The sequence below is a fragment of the Schistocerca americana genome, chromosome 8, assembly GCF_021461395.2.
Source record: "Schistocerca americana isolate TAMUIC-IGC-003095 chromosome 8, iqSchAmer2.1, whole genome shotgun sequence".
NCBI classification, from domain to species: domain Eukaryota; kingdom Metazoa; phylum Arthropoda; class Insecta; order Orthoptera; family Acrididae; genus Schistocerca; species Schistocerca americana.
The window spans coordinates 151,238,202-151,254,851 of NC_060126.1; the positions used below are offsets into that span (position 1 = coordinate 151,238,202).

The window sequence follows — 16,650 nt, forward strand, 5'->3', positions numbered from 1 at the left end:
ATATCCAGTTGCTTCAGAGTTTAGATAAAAAATGTGTGTGAATTCCTAAGGGACCAAACTGCTGAGGTCATCGGTCCCTAGACTTACACACTGCTTAAAGTAACTTACGCTAACTTATGCTAAGAACAACACGCATACCCATGCCCGAGGGAGGACTCGAACCTCCGGCGGCAAGTTTTAGACAGCAAGCACGAATGGCGACATAGAAACCTGCACGACGAACCAACTAACCACGAAGCCGATCTAGCTATATAATAAAGAATGGCAACAATTTATAGTGGTCGTAAACCTATTTATGGAATTTATATCCTTTATTAATAAGAATGAATTGGATTCCCTACGCCAGCAGACCAATATAAAAGAAAATTAAGAAAGTACCTGAACTCGTCCAACATCAGAATCAAAACTAAGTATATCGCTTGACGTCCGACACTGAAGCGGACAGAGATAAACTCGACAGCCCTATGTATTCGAATGTTTGTTAGTCTGTAGTGATAAGAGAAATGAAAGTCTGCAACTTTCCGGGCCTCCTCCTGTCAGCTTCTTCACAATGTCACTGATGTCCCTGGATGGTTCTACATATCAACCACAGAAGAAATTTAAAGAGGAATTCCTAGCAATTCAAAAGAGTTTATCATCAAATAGAAATGCTATCCACATGCTTGTTAGAGGTGAAAACACTGCCTTTCCGATTGTCAGTCTGGCGTCTTTACCTGCAGTAAGAGACTAAGCCTAGCGTCTTTACCTGCAGTAAGAGACTAAGCCTACTCTTTGGATCAAACTCACGAATGCATTTTCAGTGTTTGAAAAACTGACGGGAGCTAATTCACGTAAAGAGTGAGTTCTCTGAAAATAAATGTCCCGAACGAGAGAAAGGAATATGAACAATACCACGAACTTTGATGTACTTAATTAAATTTGCGGAACGGGGCAACAGTATTGAGCAGAGAGCTATAAAAGATCAGCCACCGACTAAACTGCAACGTTTGGTGTAAAATGTTATGTCATTAGATACGTATGGAAATTAATAATGTTATGCGGCCACCTTCATTGTACAATTCTTTCGACTGATGCTGTTTCATCGAACTGTGAGTCAAAATCGATCTTATTTAGTCAAGTAAACTTCTCGTTTGACCGCAGGAGGGTAACTTAGTCTACATAACATAGAAACATCGGATGCAGTCACCGGAAATAGAACGCCGGTCCTCCACAGCGGTAGTCAATACCTTGAGAGTAATGAGGTACTCATGTAACAATTGTGCAAAAGCAGTACTAAAGTGATGAACCCAAATCTCGCCCATATCAACAAATCACGGCTCACTCAGTTTCATTCGTTCTAAAACAGTCCAAAAGTGATTGGGAATCCATTTTCACATTTGCTTTTACTCACTATTTAACGAATCAGCCACAACTTTCGCACGAAGCTTTCTACTGTTACTGTGCATGCTATGTTTCCCCGTTTTTAAAGTTTCTCGGTGCGTGTAAGAATCCCACATACGCATAGCTCATATAAAAAGCACAATACTTGCTGGTGCCATTCATAAAGAACTTACCCCACCTAGTTCACTCCTCGCAAATACTGTGTACAGAAGCGCAACACTGATTTTAAGGTCGTTTGATGTTACTTGTCATTCGTTTCGAGAGTCCTGTTTCCTTGGGATAAGAAAAAACTATCGTACCATACGTATTACTGCTCAATACATGTGAGGGTCGCCTGCCAACGCATCCCGAAAGTTACTGACGTTGCCTGCTAGTTCGTTTGCGTATTTTGTGAGTAACAAATGAGCCCGTTACTCTTGTAGCATTAATTGCGAGAATATTTGTCACCTGTAATGAAACTTTTTAAGGAAAAGTGTATTTTTCGACCTAACAGTGCTTTTTACACCAATGCATTTTGTCTGCTTGTTCCATCCTTCAAGTATAGTTATTGAAGGTCTTAAAAACAGACACAGCAATGTATGGAAGGGATACAGATATGCTACCTTAAATTACACGAGCAATTTTCAGTACTAAACGACAAGTATTATGAAACTAGAGCTAGGAATGATTTCTATAAGAAAAGACATTGCAAAGCTTAATATTAGTAAAATATGCCCTATAGCCCATAATAATATCCAAAGAAGTGACTGCAGAACAGGCAGGAACAATGTGAGACCTGAGTTTCTCCTGGTATATACAATGTTCAAATAACAAGAATGCAGCCATTTTCAACGCCAGGGTTTGCTCACGCCGAAATATCAGCCGTTGTCGACGTCGTATTCCGGCTGCACCCCCGTAAGTTAATTGAACAGGCGAGGAAAAGGTCAGGTGTATTTCAGAAAGAGTTGAAAACGCTGCTAATATCAAACTGTTGCGCTAGTGGCCGTTGTCGACGTCGTATTCCGGCTGCACCCCCGTAAGTTAATTGAACAGGCGAGGAAAAGGTCAGGTGTATTTCAGAAAGAGTTGAAAACGCTGCTAATATCAAACTGTTGCGATAGTATTAAAGAATACATGAACTATTTACTTTGACACAGGTCTGCCACATTGTCACGAACGCGTGTTATGTGTTTTCCTATATATTCAACATCAAGAATGGTTCTGTTGCTGCTGCTTTGTTTTTATTGTTCCACACAGTTGGGCGTCCAGAAAGCTATTTAAGTGAGCATGGCGAACAACAACAACTATTGTGTGAGGTCAGTGGCATTTACAAGGCGAACCATAACTCCACGGACAAAATTTCGGAGGTTGTTCAATTATATATTTTTTGAGTGTTTTGGTATAAAGAATTTGTGCTTCTGTGGTCTCCAGCGGCTAGTTACAGAATAATAACGTAACTATGATTTATTCTCTCACAACAGTGAAAAAGACTGTAATACGCAATCACCAAAACGCCGCGAGCTGGTATGACATGGGCATACAAAAACTGCCACAGCGTCTACAAAAATGCACCTAGAGAAATGGTGATTATGTCGAAAAAATAGCTAAATTTTCAGGCTGTAAACTGATGTATACCATTGTAGAAATAAACAGGTCTATGTACTTATTAAAAAAATAGGAGATCTTATTTTTGACATTACCCTCGTATTGCAATAGCCTTAATTTGATTTCGTATTACTTGTTTCAAATATGTAGTGCATTTGACGATGACTAAAATGCATTCACGAGTGCATTTTAATTCAGTTGAAATTTGTGCCGTAGCAACTGATCGGTACGACGCACGCAAGCCCACGAGTTGCCAACACTGGAAGACAAGCAAGATAGCGTCCACCCAACCACGTCCCCCGCCCCACGACATATTTATATGCCTCATCGGCCAGCGTCACGTTTGAGGTTGCTGCCCAACTATTCGCTTGCCTACTACAATTCCTCCGCTATAGGTTTATCCGACGAAGTAGCTGGTACAGCTAATAGTTTAAACAGGCGAGTGTTTATTCTTTATAGGTTTCAACGTAATCCTTCTTCGGAAGCAATTAAACATTAGCACCTGTTAGAAATGGAAATGTATATTCGATATCGGTAAAGAACAAATACTTACCGTTCACAACTGTTTGCTATACCTGACCTCTTTGTCGAATAAAATTACTGCTTCGTCGTTGACAACTATCAGCCATGTTCATGATATTAACATCGTCGATACGGGGAATAAGAGTGCCGGTTTGACAAAAACTGGATTTCGATGGATGTACTCACAGGAGTCGAATGTTGATGCGCGTCGTTTTGACAAGAATTAGATTCTTAGTGAAACTTCCTGGCAGATTAAAACAGTGTGCCCGACCGAGACTCGAACTCGGGACCTTTGCCTTTCGCGGGCAAGTGCTCTGCCATCTGAGCTACCGAAGCACGACTCACGCCCGGTACTCACAGCTTTACTTCTGCCAGTATCTCGTCTCCTACCTTCCAAACTTTACAGAAGCTCTCCTGCGAACCTTGCAGAACTAGGACTCCTGAAAGAAACGAACTGCGGAGACATGGCTTAGCCACAGCCTGGGGGATGTTTCCAGTTTTTTTAGTGATATGTAGATATATAATTTTTTTCCGAAAGTAAATGTGAAAATAATATTACTGTCTCGAACTATCTTTGTTTAATGCTGAGCAGGAAAACTACATTCTTAAGAAGTTTTTAACATTAGTTGATATTTCTGGATTCGCCGGTTAGTAGCAAGATTCATATAACGATAAAATACGACTGAGAACCGCGTGCCGCAGGAATTCTTAGCTTGGGCACCATGCGGCTCGCGGGCTGCAGTTTGACGATCACTGTTCTACACTATCTAGTCGTATGAACAGCGCTGAGCATGAGCGTGGAACCAGTTAACCTTGCTGTGTATCGTCTCAGAAGACCACACACAAGATGAACCCAGAAAATGTGGTACAGGTTTGGCAGCAGCGTCTCCAACACCATTCGTAGCCACCACCTCAATATAAAATCACATAATTACCTTTTTGTTAATTCGCAGGAACATGTCTGCACTCATGGTATAAAGTGAAATCAACGCGATACAGTATCGGAGCACCCCGCTAGATGACCCTAAACAACATGCTGCGTCCCACTGATTAAGGGGAATACCCTGTGTTAATTCTGAATTTAAAGTGGAACGACGCTGCAACAATCCATGCTCCCTTGGTGGAAGTGTACGGCAACAACTTACCATCATATGATTGGGTTTTCAGATGGCGTAGACGCTTCCAGTGTGACGAACCAAGCAGTGGCAGACCATTTCTCTGTGAAGAACCGTTGACCACAAAAGGGGTGACACTGGTTGTTTTTGGCGACTACTCACATCCATTCAAAAAGCCTGTCAAAACGAGGCAGCAGCGGAAATGTTACAGATGTGTCAGGTAAATCGACATGATCTCCTCACCCGCCCACTCACCACGGACGAGTGCTGGGTTTGTCATCGAGACCCCGAGATTGTTTTTGGCGTCTGCCCTGCGGTGATGGTAGCAATCCTCGTAATGGAGAGGGGGGAGGGGGGGGACAAACCATGACAGGCGTGTACTACGAAAATCTCCAGCCGAGGCTACGGGAGGCTTTCAAAACGAAGCGTCACGGGACGCTGTCCAAGGATGAGTTTTCCCTGCACGATAATCCCGCCCCAGCTCATCCCGCGCAATACACTGTTACACATGCTGCTTTATTCTGCTATCAAGCTGCACCTCACGCTACGTATTCTGCTGACTTGGCACCCAGGGACTGCCTCCTCTTTACTGAGAAGAAATAGCAATCGCGTGGCATTCATTCCCAAAAGATGACGAGGTGATTTCTGAGTTGAAACGTTGTCTAGATAGACAAAATGCTTGGCTTTTGCAACCATGCTCTCCGCCAAGTAAGCCAAGGGTCAATAAGTAGAGAATGACTAACAGTACCACCAAGTTGCGTGGTCGCAGCTTGATTTTTTCGAGGTGACGGTTAAATGTTTATGACTAACTCTTATAGACAGTCTGCAAAGAGGGATCCGTGAAAGTTACAGTACATGGCGTGAAGCATAACGGTACTAGACGATACCGCTGTGCCTCACCCCGATAAGAACCTGCTGCTCGGGTATTGTCTAATGCAGGTTCTGATCGGTTGTGCAAAGATACGAAAAGCGTTCAGTAACTAATGCCACGGATTTTTTCTCGGAAAATTTCAGCAGAAAAAATGCGGAATTTGTTGTGTGACATCGTGAAATATTCCCACTTCAGTCACTATGTTTCATGAAGTTCCGGTAGATGGCGACTCTGTAAGTAGCTTCCGAAGTGCCGCCTGTAATAGAGGTGCGTTGCAAGGACGGAGCAGGCACTGAGTTTCTTTTGGTGGAAAACCAGAACATGGAGATATTCACAGGAGCTTGCAGAATGTCTACGGAGACTTAGCAGTGAACAAAAGCACGACGAGGCGGTGGGCGATGCGTCTGTCATCAATGAAACAAGGTCGCCCAAATCTGCCCGATCTCCAGCGTGCCGGCCGGCCGCATACAGTTGTGATTCCTCCAATGTTAGAACGGGCGGACACTCTCAGTCGTGGTGATTAAGGGATCACAATGAACACCTTGCTGCTCAACTATACGTTTCCGTTGGTACAGTTGACACACTCGTCCACCAGTTGGGGTACTCAAAGGTGTGTGCACCGCCAAACAGAAGACCACAAAGAGCAACGAAGGAACACCTATGCGACATTGCTTGGACGTTGACACTTTTTTTGTCGAACATCGTCAGAGCTCATGAAACGATCGTTCATCACTTCGAACCGAAAACAAAACGGCAATCCACGGAGTCCCTCTCCTCCGGGGGAAAAAAAAAAAAAGGTTCAAAGCTGCTCCTTCAGCCGTAGAAGTCATGACGATACTCCTCTGGTCTTATTGATGGAGCAAGACGTTGGCTCCAACGTAGACAAATAGCGTGGTACCATGCAGGCATACAGGCCCTCCCAGTAAGGTAGCGTCAGGCCGTCGCATTGAACGGAGATTATGTTGAAAAAAACGGTTCAAATGGCTCTGAGCACTATGGGACTTAACATCTGAGGCCATCAGTCCCCTACAACTTAGAACTACTAAAACCTAACTAACCTAAGGACATCACACACATCCATGCCCGAGGCAGGATTCGAACCTGCGACCGTAGCGGTCGCGCGGTTCCAGACTGTAGCGCCTAGAACCACTCGGCCACCCGGGCCGGCTGATTATGTTGAAAAATTGGATTTTTAAGCCAAAGAGTGGAGAATATGCTGTATTGGAATCCTGAATAAAATCAATCTGCTTTACTTTTTAAACGCCCCTCGCATGTACTATCTCTTTTTTCCCACAACGCTTATCCTTTCTTTCCCTGCTTCTCGTGAATCGGAACCCTGATATTTTCGAAGATCGAAGATGGTGCGAACTTTCTTTGGGCATATTTATATACTTTATTATTAAAAATATATTACAATCGACAATCGCATCGAATATGTGGCAAGTTTTATTTATGATTACAGCTTAAGTTGTTTCTGTCCTCCTATTGGGCTAAACAGCTTTAATGAGCACCAGGCAATCGACAAATGTCATCTCACCTGCTCCACTGCATCCATGAATGTTTGCTGTTTTGTATTGTAGACTAAATTCCTTTGTAGTCATTTTTATGTTTTCTGTCTATCCTTAGTTGCTTATATATTATTATTACTGTTATTATTATTATTATTATTATTATTATTATTATTATTAGGTTCTACTTCCATTTTGTTACCACATATGCGTCGTACTGGAATTGGGTCTCGTTGTTCTGCGTGCACATTTCTCTTCACTTACACCGTTCACTTTCACTGTGTGTGTGTGTGTGTGTGTGTGTGTGTGTGTGTGTGTGTGTGTGTTGGTTGTACTTGTCTACCAATGTTGCAGGCGAGTGTTATTCTGTGTGGAAGATACTCTTGCTGAGGAACATTTCTGACACACACGTGATAAAATCCCAAAAGATAGTAAGTAGGACCAAACAGGAATCTCAGCTCTCTAACCCTGTGATACTTGCGCTGCAATAGGCGAATAACGAAAATACTGTAGTTCAGACTGTTTGACTGTTATAGCTGTAAACAAGAGGGCGAGGACAAGACAACGTAACAAGCAAGTAACCCTAATAAATACAGGTCCGGAAACCAATTGTTTCCCCGATACGGCGTATGCAAAAGTGCCTCATGTCAATATTTCAACACTTTTAATGCCTAAGGCCACATTTGTTTCGAAACACCGCAAGTGAAGCATAAATTTCGAAATGTTAAACTGCTCTCGTTTCAATTTATCACCGCCGGCCGAAGTGGCCGTGCGGTTAAAGGCGCTGCAGTCTGGAGCCGCAAGACCGCTACGGTCGCAGGTTCGAATCCTGCCTCGGGCATGGATGTTTGTGATGTCCTTAGGTTAGTTAGGTTTAACTAGTTCTAAGTTCTAGGGGACTAATGACCTCAGAAGTTGAGTCCCATAGTGCTCAGAGCCATTTGAACCATTTTTTTTTTAAATTTATCATTGTTGTACTGGTAAATAGCATTTCACCAACAAGTATTTGGTCGTTGTTCGCAAATATCATGGGCTCCCAGGTTCCCCGACTTGAACACACTGAACACTTTTGTCTGCAGTTATTTAAAAACTGCTGTATTTCAACCTGTTAATGGTGGTGTTGATACCTGGGATCGTGTTGTGGATGGTTGTCAATGCATTCGAAACACGCCTGGATTTTTAAACGTGTACGGGCACCGATGAGAGACATGCTGAAGCCAGCCTGCACATAAAATGGTGTAACACCTGTTCTAATGTGATTTTTCTCAAGAGTATATCTACAGTTTTGACTCTCGTGAAGTCTGCTGTAAGGTGTTCATGCACTCAGTTGTAATACATCGTAACTGGGAAAGTGTTTATCAGGATTATTTGCTTGTTTCATTGTCCTCTGTTCGCCGCTTTCGATTGTACCTGCAATAGTCGAACATCCTATATAATAACACACTGCGCAAAAAAGTATAATCCCCGTAACTGCCTCCCACAGCGACGCGTAAGATTGAAATTTAGCTCAAATCGCGTGATTTCAAAGCTAGGTGTCTCTGGCCTCTATCGCAGAGGCGTCAAAAGAAGGGGTGAAATGTGGGTAAGTGAGGGTATGCCGACCGTCGCATCCTGTGACACTTCCATAGTAGCACTGGGCAGAACTGTGATGAAATTTGGTGCCAATGTGATGTCATTAACCCGCTTCACACGTCTCATGAACTTCTGAGCTGTGGCCTTTTATTCGCTTGTGTCGACAACATGTGTCGTCGAGCCCAAGGGTGAGGTCACAGGGCGCCGAGCTTTTGCATCATTAACGAGAAAGCTTGTAGCCATCTTTCAGGCATTTTTCAAACTTATGCGTCGCAATGAGAGACAGTTACGGGGTTTCGAAAAAGTAGTACTTTCTTATTTTATTGTTGCGTAGTTTGTATCTGTAAACACGCATACAACAAATACGCATTACAGGTCACTGAGGAACCGTCTGCAATGAAAACATGCGAAATGCGTACGCCAAAAATACAACCTGCCCGCCTCCGTAGCGCAGCGGTAGCGTTACCGCCTACCACGCAAGAGATTAGATTAGATTAATTATTCATTCCATAGACCCATAAAAGAGGGAATGCTCCTGGGTGTGGAACATGTCATTTCAATCTTACTCGTCACTTTGGGAGGCAGTCACGGAGGTTTTACTTTTTTGCGCAGTGTATTATTATATAGGGTGTTCGACTACTGTAGGTACAAACGAAAGCTGCGAATAGAGGATAATGAAACAAGCAAACAATCCTGTTAAACACTTTCCCAGTTACGATGTATTACAACTGAGTGCATGAACGCCTTACAGCAGAGTTCACGAGAGTCAAAACTGCAGATACGCACTTGAGAACAAACACATTACAAGTGTTACGCCATTTTATCTGCAGGCAGGCTTCAGTACGTCTCTCATCGATTACTGTACACGTTTAAAAATTAAGGCCTGTTTCGAATGGCTTGACAATGATCCACAACACGATCCCAGGTATCATCAACACCATTTACAGGGTTGAAATACAGCAGTTTTTAAATAACCCCAGACAAAAGTGTTCAGTGTGTTCAAGTCAGAAAACCTGGGAGCCCATGGTATTTGCGAACAACGACCAAATACTTGTTGTCGAAATGCTATTTACCAGTACAACGGTGATAAATTCAAACGAGAGTAGTTTAACATTTCGAAATTTATGCCTCACTTGCGGTGTTTCGAAGTAAACGTAGCCTTAGGCATTAAAAGTACTGTAATATTGGCATGGCAAGGGAGCCCGGGTTCGATTCCCTGCAGGGGACTGGTTGTTGTGTGTCCTTTATCATCATCATCATCATCATCATCATCATTGACACGTAAGTCGCCGAAGTGGCGTCAACTAAAAAGACTTGACATACGGCGGCCGAACACCGAAGGTGATAACCCGGCCAATAAATGCCATACGATCACTTCGTTTCATTTACAAAAAGTCCTGTTATTTAATTGCACCACATCTACAAGAGAAATTCATAATCATAAATTCCTTGGGAAAACGAATCGTGTAGAGACATCAGAGAATTCAGGTGAACAAAGACGTCCGCCTTATGAGACGGTTTTGGGGCTCAGTTAGAATGAACTTGGCCGTTCTCGTAACGAGATTGGAGCAGCCAGACAGGAAGCCCATAACACGCTCAGCTGATGGCGCAGGCGTGCTCAGCTGACGGGCCGACCCGCCGGTCAGCGCAGCAACAGGTGCCGCGCCGCGCCTGCTGCCCATCAACGTCAGCCGCTGCCCGCCTCCCCCCACTACCCTGTCCCCTTGATTTGTGAAACGGCGGCCGCCGATCCATTCCCATTATCGCGCAGGTTCGCCTCGCGCCGTACGTCATGGCAGAGCGCCGCGCTTGCCAGACGCCGCCCTGCCTCGCCTCCAACGCAACCAAACCTGTTAGTCACGTGACCGACGTACAAAAGCGCTTTCATACCATTCGAAGAAGAAGACAAGTAATACCCTTTCCCTAATCCAACATCACTTAACCTGCACGCACCGCTGTTAACACTCGAACACTCTGCAGACCGTGATAAAAATTGTGTGTGTGTGTGTGTGTGTGTGTGTGTGCGCGTGCGTGCGTGCGTGCGTGCGTGCGTGCGTGCGGGCGTGTTTTAATATTTGTATTACTAAAGCCCTCTTTACTCCGAAGCGAACATGCAACAGAATTGTCTCTGGTTATGTAAACTGAAGACGGAGGGGGGAGAATGGGAAGGGAAGGGAAGGAACTAATGATATCAGCTGCCTCGTGACTTAATGCGGAATCAGCGCCGACGAGAGAAAATGTGTGTCTGACCGGGATTCGACCCAGGATCTCCTGTTTACTAGGCAGTTGCAGTAACCACTGCGCCAACCAGCCGAGTGTACAGTGCACTTGGGCGGTCCATCTCGGCCCGTATTCCTGCGAAGCGCCACTTATCCGTAATCCCCGTCCATGTCCTCCATGATCGCTACTTCGAAAATCTCGCAAGGGGTTGAACGTAAACATCCGTACTGAAGGCCGCCAATTCCTTCTACATCTACATATATACTCCGCTAGCCACCAAACGGTGTGTGGCGGAGAGCACAATTCGCGCCATAGTCCCCCCCCCCCCCAAATCTGTCCCACTTGCGGATCGCGCGAGGAAAAAACGACTGAACGCCTCAGTACGATCTCTTATTTCCCTTATCTTTGAATGGTGGTCATTGTGCGATTTGAAAGTTGGTGGTAATAATATATGCTCTACATCATCGGTGAAGATCGGATTTCGGAATTTAGTGAGCAGCCCCTTCCGTTTAGCGCACCGTCTATCTGCAAGAGTGTCCCACTTCGAACTTTCTGTGAGATCTGTAACGCCGGCCGGTGTGGCCGTGCGGTTCTAGGCGCTTCAGTCTGGAACCGCGTGACCGCTACGGTCGCAGGTTCGAATCCTGCTTCGGGCATGGATGTGTGTGAGGTTAGTTAGGTTTAAGTAGTTCTAAGTTCTAGGGGACTGATGACCACAGATGTTAAGTCCCATAGCGCTCAGAGCCATTTGAAATCTGTAACGCTCTCGCGATGGCTAAATGTGCCAATCACGAATCTTGCCGCTCTTCTTTGGACCTTCTCAATCTCCTGAATCACACACGATTGGTAAGGGTCCCATACAGAGGAACAATACTCCAAGACTGGACGAGCTAACGTATTGTAAGCTATTTCCTTTGTTGAAGGACTGCATCGCTTCAGGATTCTACCAATAAACTGCAATCTAGAGTTTGCCTTACCTGCTACTTGCGTAATCTGATCATTCCATTTGAGATCATTTCGAATAGTCACACCCAGATACTTGACGGATGTTACCGCTTCCAAAGACTGGGCATTTATTTTGTACTCATACATTAATGAGGATTTTCGCCTTGTTATACGCAGTAGGTTACACTTACTAATATTGAGAGATAACTGCCAGTCATTACACCACGCATTTATTTTCTGCAAATCCTCATTGATTTGTTCACAACTTTCGGGTGATACTACTTTCCTGTAGACTACAGCATCATCGGCAAACAGTCTAAGGCCGCTGCCAATACCATCAACCAGATCATTTATGTAAACCGTAAAAAGCAGAGGACCTATTACGCTGCCCTGGGGCGCACTTGAAGTTACGCTTGTTTCTGTCACCCCATTCAGGACGACATCGAGGCGAATCAGTTTTACAAATGTGTCCGAAAGAATGGGCACCACGCATTCATATACACTGATGAACCAAAATATTACGACCACTGCCCACCGCGATGTTGTATGCCGACTGGTGGCGCGGTGGGTTGGTTGGTTGGTTGGTTTGTTGTTTTGGGGAAGGAGACCAGACAGCGAGGTCATCGGTCTCATCGGATTAGGGAAGGACAGGGAAGGAAGTCGGCCGTGCCCTTTGAAAGGAACCATCCCGGCATTTGCCTGGAGCGATTTAGGGAAATCACGGAAAACCTAAATCAGGATGGCCGGACAGGCGCGGAGGGGACGTAACGCGGTAAGAGAAGTACATAAGCGGAGTAGAAACGAATCATTCAAGCGACGAGAAGTGGCGCAAATGCGGAAATCCACGGCCTGAGGCGACTTTGACAGAAGCCACGTTGTTGTGTCTCAATGCCTGGGAGCGAGCACTTCGGAAACGGCGAAGATGGTCGGCTGTTCGCCTGTGACTGTCGCGAGCATCTATCAAAAGTGGTTGAAGAATGCTGAAACCACGAGTAGGCGACAAGAAGGTGTATGTCCGTACCTCATCACAGAACACAGGGACCGCAGGCTTACCCGCTCTCTAAAGCAGAATAGGCGACGATCCATGGCAGATCTGTACGACAAAGTATAATACTGGCGCGGGCAGAAGTGTTTCGGAGTGCACCGTTGAGCGCACAATGCTAACAAGGTGTTCCGCGGCAGAGGACGCCTATGTGTTCCGATGTTGACCCAACAACATCGTCCATTACGATAACAGTGGGCACGGGATAATCGAGATTGGACCGCGGATCAATGGTATCTAGAGATGGGTCGTTCGCGAACTAACGGTTCCAAAGGAACGGTTCATCAAGATGAACGGAACGAGCGAGCAACGAATTCTAAGGAACGGTATTTCATAGTTCACTTCGGTCGCGGCTTTCTACTTGTAGTTTCCCGGAACGGGAAACTGTCTGTCTCGTTCCCGCAACGGCACGTCGGCCGGTCTCATTCCAGCCTCGGTCCCGTTCCCATCCGTCTCGGACTCGTTCTCCTTCGCGTGGCCACTCGTCGCAGTTCCATTCCCGACTGCTGATAGTTCACAACAGAGTTGTTTGTTTCGTTCGCTGCGCATGCCCATTCTAGATCTGTTTCAAACCTTTTTTGAACTCTGGACTTCTGGTTCTTTTCGTATTCTATTCAAGGTCCATGACCGGTAATTAAAATGTATTTTACAATTACGTAAATTACATAAAATAACGTAATACGTACATCTTTTCAGGTAACAAAACGACAAATCAGCTTACATCACTATATCGATAAACAGCAGAAAAAATACTTGTGAAAAGGCAAGATTTTTTTGTTATTACACATGCAAAGGAAGTCGGCACGGGACACAGGAGTGGCCATTTTCCGTGTGCTTCCCTACAGGATACCCATTTAAGTTCAAGAGCATGTTCATTGTTGTGGAAGGCAGACCAACTTACAACAGAATGAAGTCCGCGTGCCATAATCGAGTGTCTGGTGTCACACTTTGTAAAGAGAATATGACAACTCCTACAACATTATTTCAGTAGTGCAGGGTGGCGCACGGAAAATCGGCCCAGAGTATAGACTGCTCATTGTCGCCCACCAATCGCCATCTATTGTTTCGGAGTTTTTGTTTTGCATTAGCTTGTTATTTCTTCACTGCCTACTTACTACATGTTTATGTATACTGCTCATAGCGATCAACAAATCGTGCGTAATTGGCGAACAGTCTGTACTCGGTGCCGGTTTTTCGTACGCCGCCTTATATTGTTTCACTGCGATTAGCCACACAACGCTACAGTTGGCTAAACGAGAGGTTTTGAAGGATCACGAAAATTGCAAGTGTGTGAGAATTCTGTTATGAATAAAAACTCTGTACTCCAGGGGGGAGGAAGTGCCCCTCTTGGCGCCTTCCATCTTCCGTCACCTATGCTACTAGTTTTCAATTTTTTATAAGAACTATATACCAAGAACAAATGAACGGTGAACGAGTAAAAATGAATGGTCCCCAAAAAAAGAACGGTCACCAGTGAACTAGTTCCCTAGGATGAACGAGTTTGCCCACCGCTAATGGACTCGCGTCGCCTGGTCGGACGACACCCTTCTATTGTTAAACCAGGTCGCTGGTCAAGTCCAGATATGCCGTCATACAGGCGAATGCTACTCGAAACATGCACCGCGCCACGGATGCAGGCTGGTGGGAGCAGAATTATGTTATGGGGGACATTCACCTGGGCTTTTATGGGACCTGCGGCAGTAATCGAAAACACCATGATAACTGTGGACTACGTCAACATCATTAGTGACCATCTCTAACCACTTATGCTTACCCAACGGCGACGGCATTTTCCAGCAGGATAATTGTGCGTGGCATAAGGCCAGAATCGTGCTGCAGTGGTTCGCGAAGCTTGATAGTGAACTCACGTTGATGTCTTGGCCATCAGATTCAGCTTATCTGAATCCGACGAAACACAACTGGCACACTTTAGAGCGCCAACTCGCCCACAAACCAACCGACCATAAATTACAGGAAGTGTATGACCAGTGCATACGTATCTTGTGCCACAAACCTCTGGAAATCTATCAAGTAACTTTTCCAATCCGTGACACGCAGAATCACTGCTGAATTGCGTTTCAGAAAAACACGTTTTCAAGCAGATGACCACAGTGTTTCGCCCTAATCAGTGCAATTAGTAGTAGTCGCACATGCATATAATTGATTCATACAATTGAGTCGCCTCGACGGGCGATGAATCCACAACATCCAGTGCGGATACACAATTACTTTAGACCGCCTGTAGGAATCTCGAAGTGGCGAGCATGCTGGATATGGACGGGGATTGAGGATAGGTGGCGCTAGGTGGGAATGTGGGTCAGCCGGGAAACGTGCCGGGATAGTCTGCGCAATTGCAGCAAACACTGTGTCCGGATGGGGCAGCGTTCACGCAATTACCTAGTAAACCGGATATCCCGGGTTCGAATCCAGGTCCGCACGATTTTCACTCGTTGCCCTTGATTCCGCATAAAGTTCCAATGCTATTGACATCTAAAATTCCTTCCATTTCCTTTCGTTTCTCCCCCTCCACTTTCAGTTTACATAATATGTATCACAGCTGCGGAATGCGCGTGGCGTCTGTACTTGCAGACACTTCCGAAAGAACAGACACCACGCTCTCATATAATTCTCTCTGGCGTAAATGCTACGCCTGCTTGAGCAAACGGCGTTCGGACGTGGTCGGTTAAAATTCCTCTGGTTGTCCGTCTTTCAGCGATCCACCACAGGAAGTTCGCACTCTCTCCGCTCTAGCGCTACAAGTACAGAAAACTTTCGTCTGCTGTCGTGTCTACTGTTGCTGTTGTTGACAACATGAGCTGCGTTAGCGATGGAGTGGTCGTCAAAGACGTTACTCATACAAGAATATAGGTAGATATACGTGCTTCTCGTATCGAAAAAAGCTACAGCGCAAGTGCTTAGAGAAAGGAAATATGGTAAGTAAAAATTGGCCGCAGTACTAAAGGTGCCAATGGGAACGTGATGAAGACGATAAATTCATTATACGCTTTCATCAAAGGGAGGGGGAGGAGAAGAAGAAATGGATTAGCACAAGTTTTGTAATTCCTTTCACTAAACAGAAAAAGCACAATAAATTTTCTTGAAAGTAAACGAGGGCGAATATTATATTGATCAAAAATAAAAATATACGAAATATTTGATCATTCTCGTTGCTTAAGTTTATGGTAGCTGTAGTTACACGGCCGATGTATCATTGTTATGTTGCAGACATCTCATGATAAATAATGGTTTACCCAGGCTCACGCTATCTGCTCTCTAACAAACTATATAGCAAATTTTATCAGGTAGCCTATGTGAGCGGTTTACGTGCTATGTTTAACCCCGACGTTTCCTTCCTCTTGCGTACTTTAACTAAATTCCTAAAATAATTCGCGTATTTGACTGTAGAGAGCAGAAACTCTTTGATATAACCTCAGTGCCGGCCTCGGTGGTCTTGCGGTTCTAGGCGCTGCAGTCCGGAACGGCGGTACTGCTACGGTCGCAGGTTCGAATCCTGTCTCGGGCATGGATGTGTGTGAAGTCTTTAGGTTAGTTAGGTTTAAGTAGTTCTAAGTTCTAGGGGACTGATGACCTAAGATGTTAAGTCCTATAGTGCTCAGAGCCATTTGAACCATATAACCTCAGTGTAATTGCTATCCATTCTTCAAGGTGTTTTGGTTGTCGTAATTAGCTTTCTGCTTTTAAATTTCTTCCTCAACTATAAGAAGAAGCCAGCGAAAAGCGTCAACCGACTTAATTATGTGCAAAGCTTTGGACTAATACTACGGAAAATAGGACTTGCAATTCTGTGTTATGTGCATTATATTCACGTACTTCACGTTTACGCACAAAGTGAGACATCTAAATTCTTTCTCTCTCACTACAATCTGCTTG

At 44.8% G+C, this 16,650-nt stretch overlaps 1 protein-coding gene and 1 non-coding gene across 4 annotated transcripts in view; both read right to left on the bottom strand.

Moving 5' to 3' along the window:
* Positions 1-16,650, bottom strand: part of LOC124545307 (homeobox protein PKNOX1-like) — a 723,840-nt gene that overhangs the window by 279,762 nt on the left and 427,428 nt on the right. The gene's annotated exons all lie outside the window — the stretch shown is intronic.
* Trnas-gga lies at positions 6,553-6,636 on the bottom strand. Its single transcript is given in 2 exon segments — positions 6,553-6,587; positions 6,597-6,636. It is a non-coding gene; the product is annotated as a tRNA-Ser (tRNA).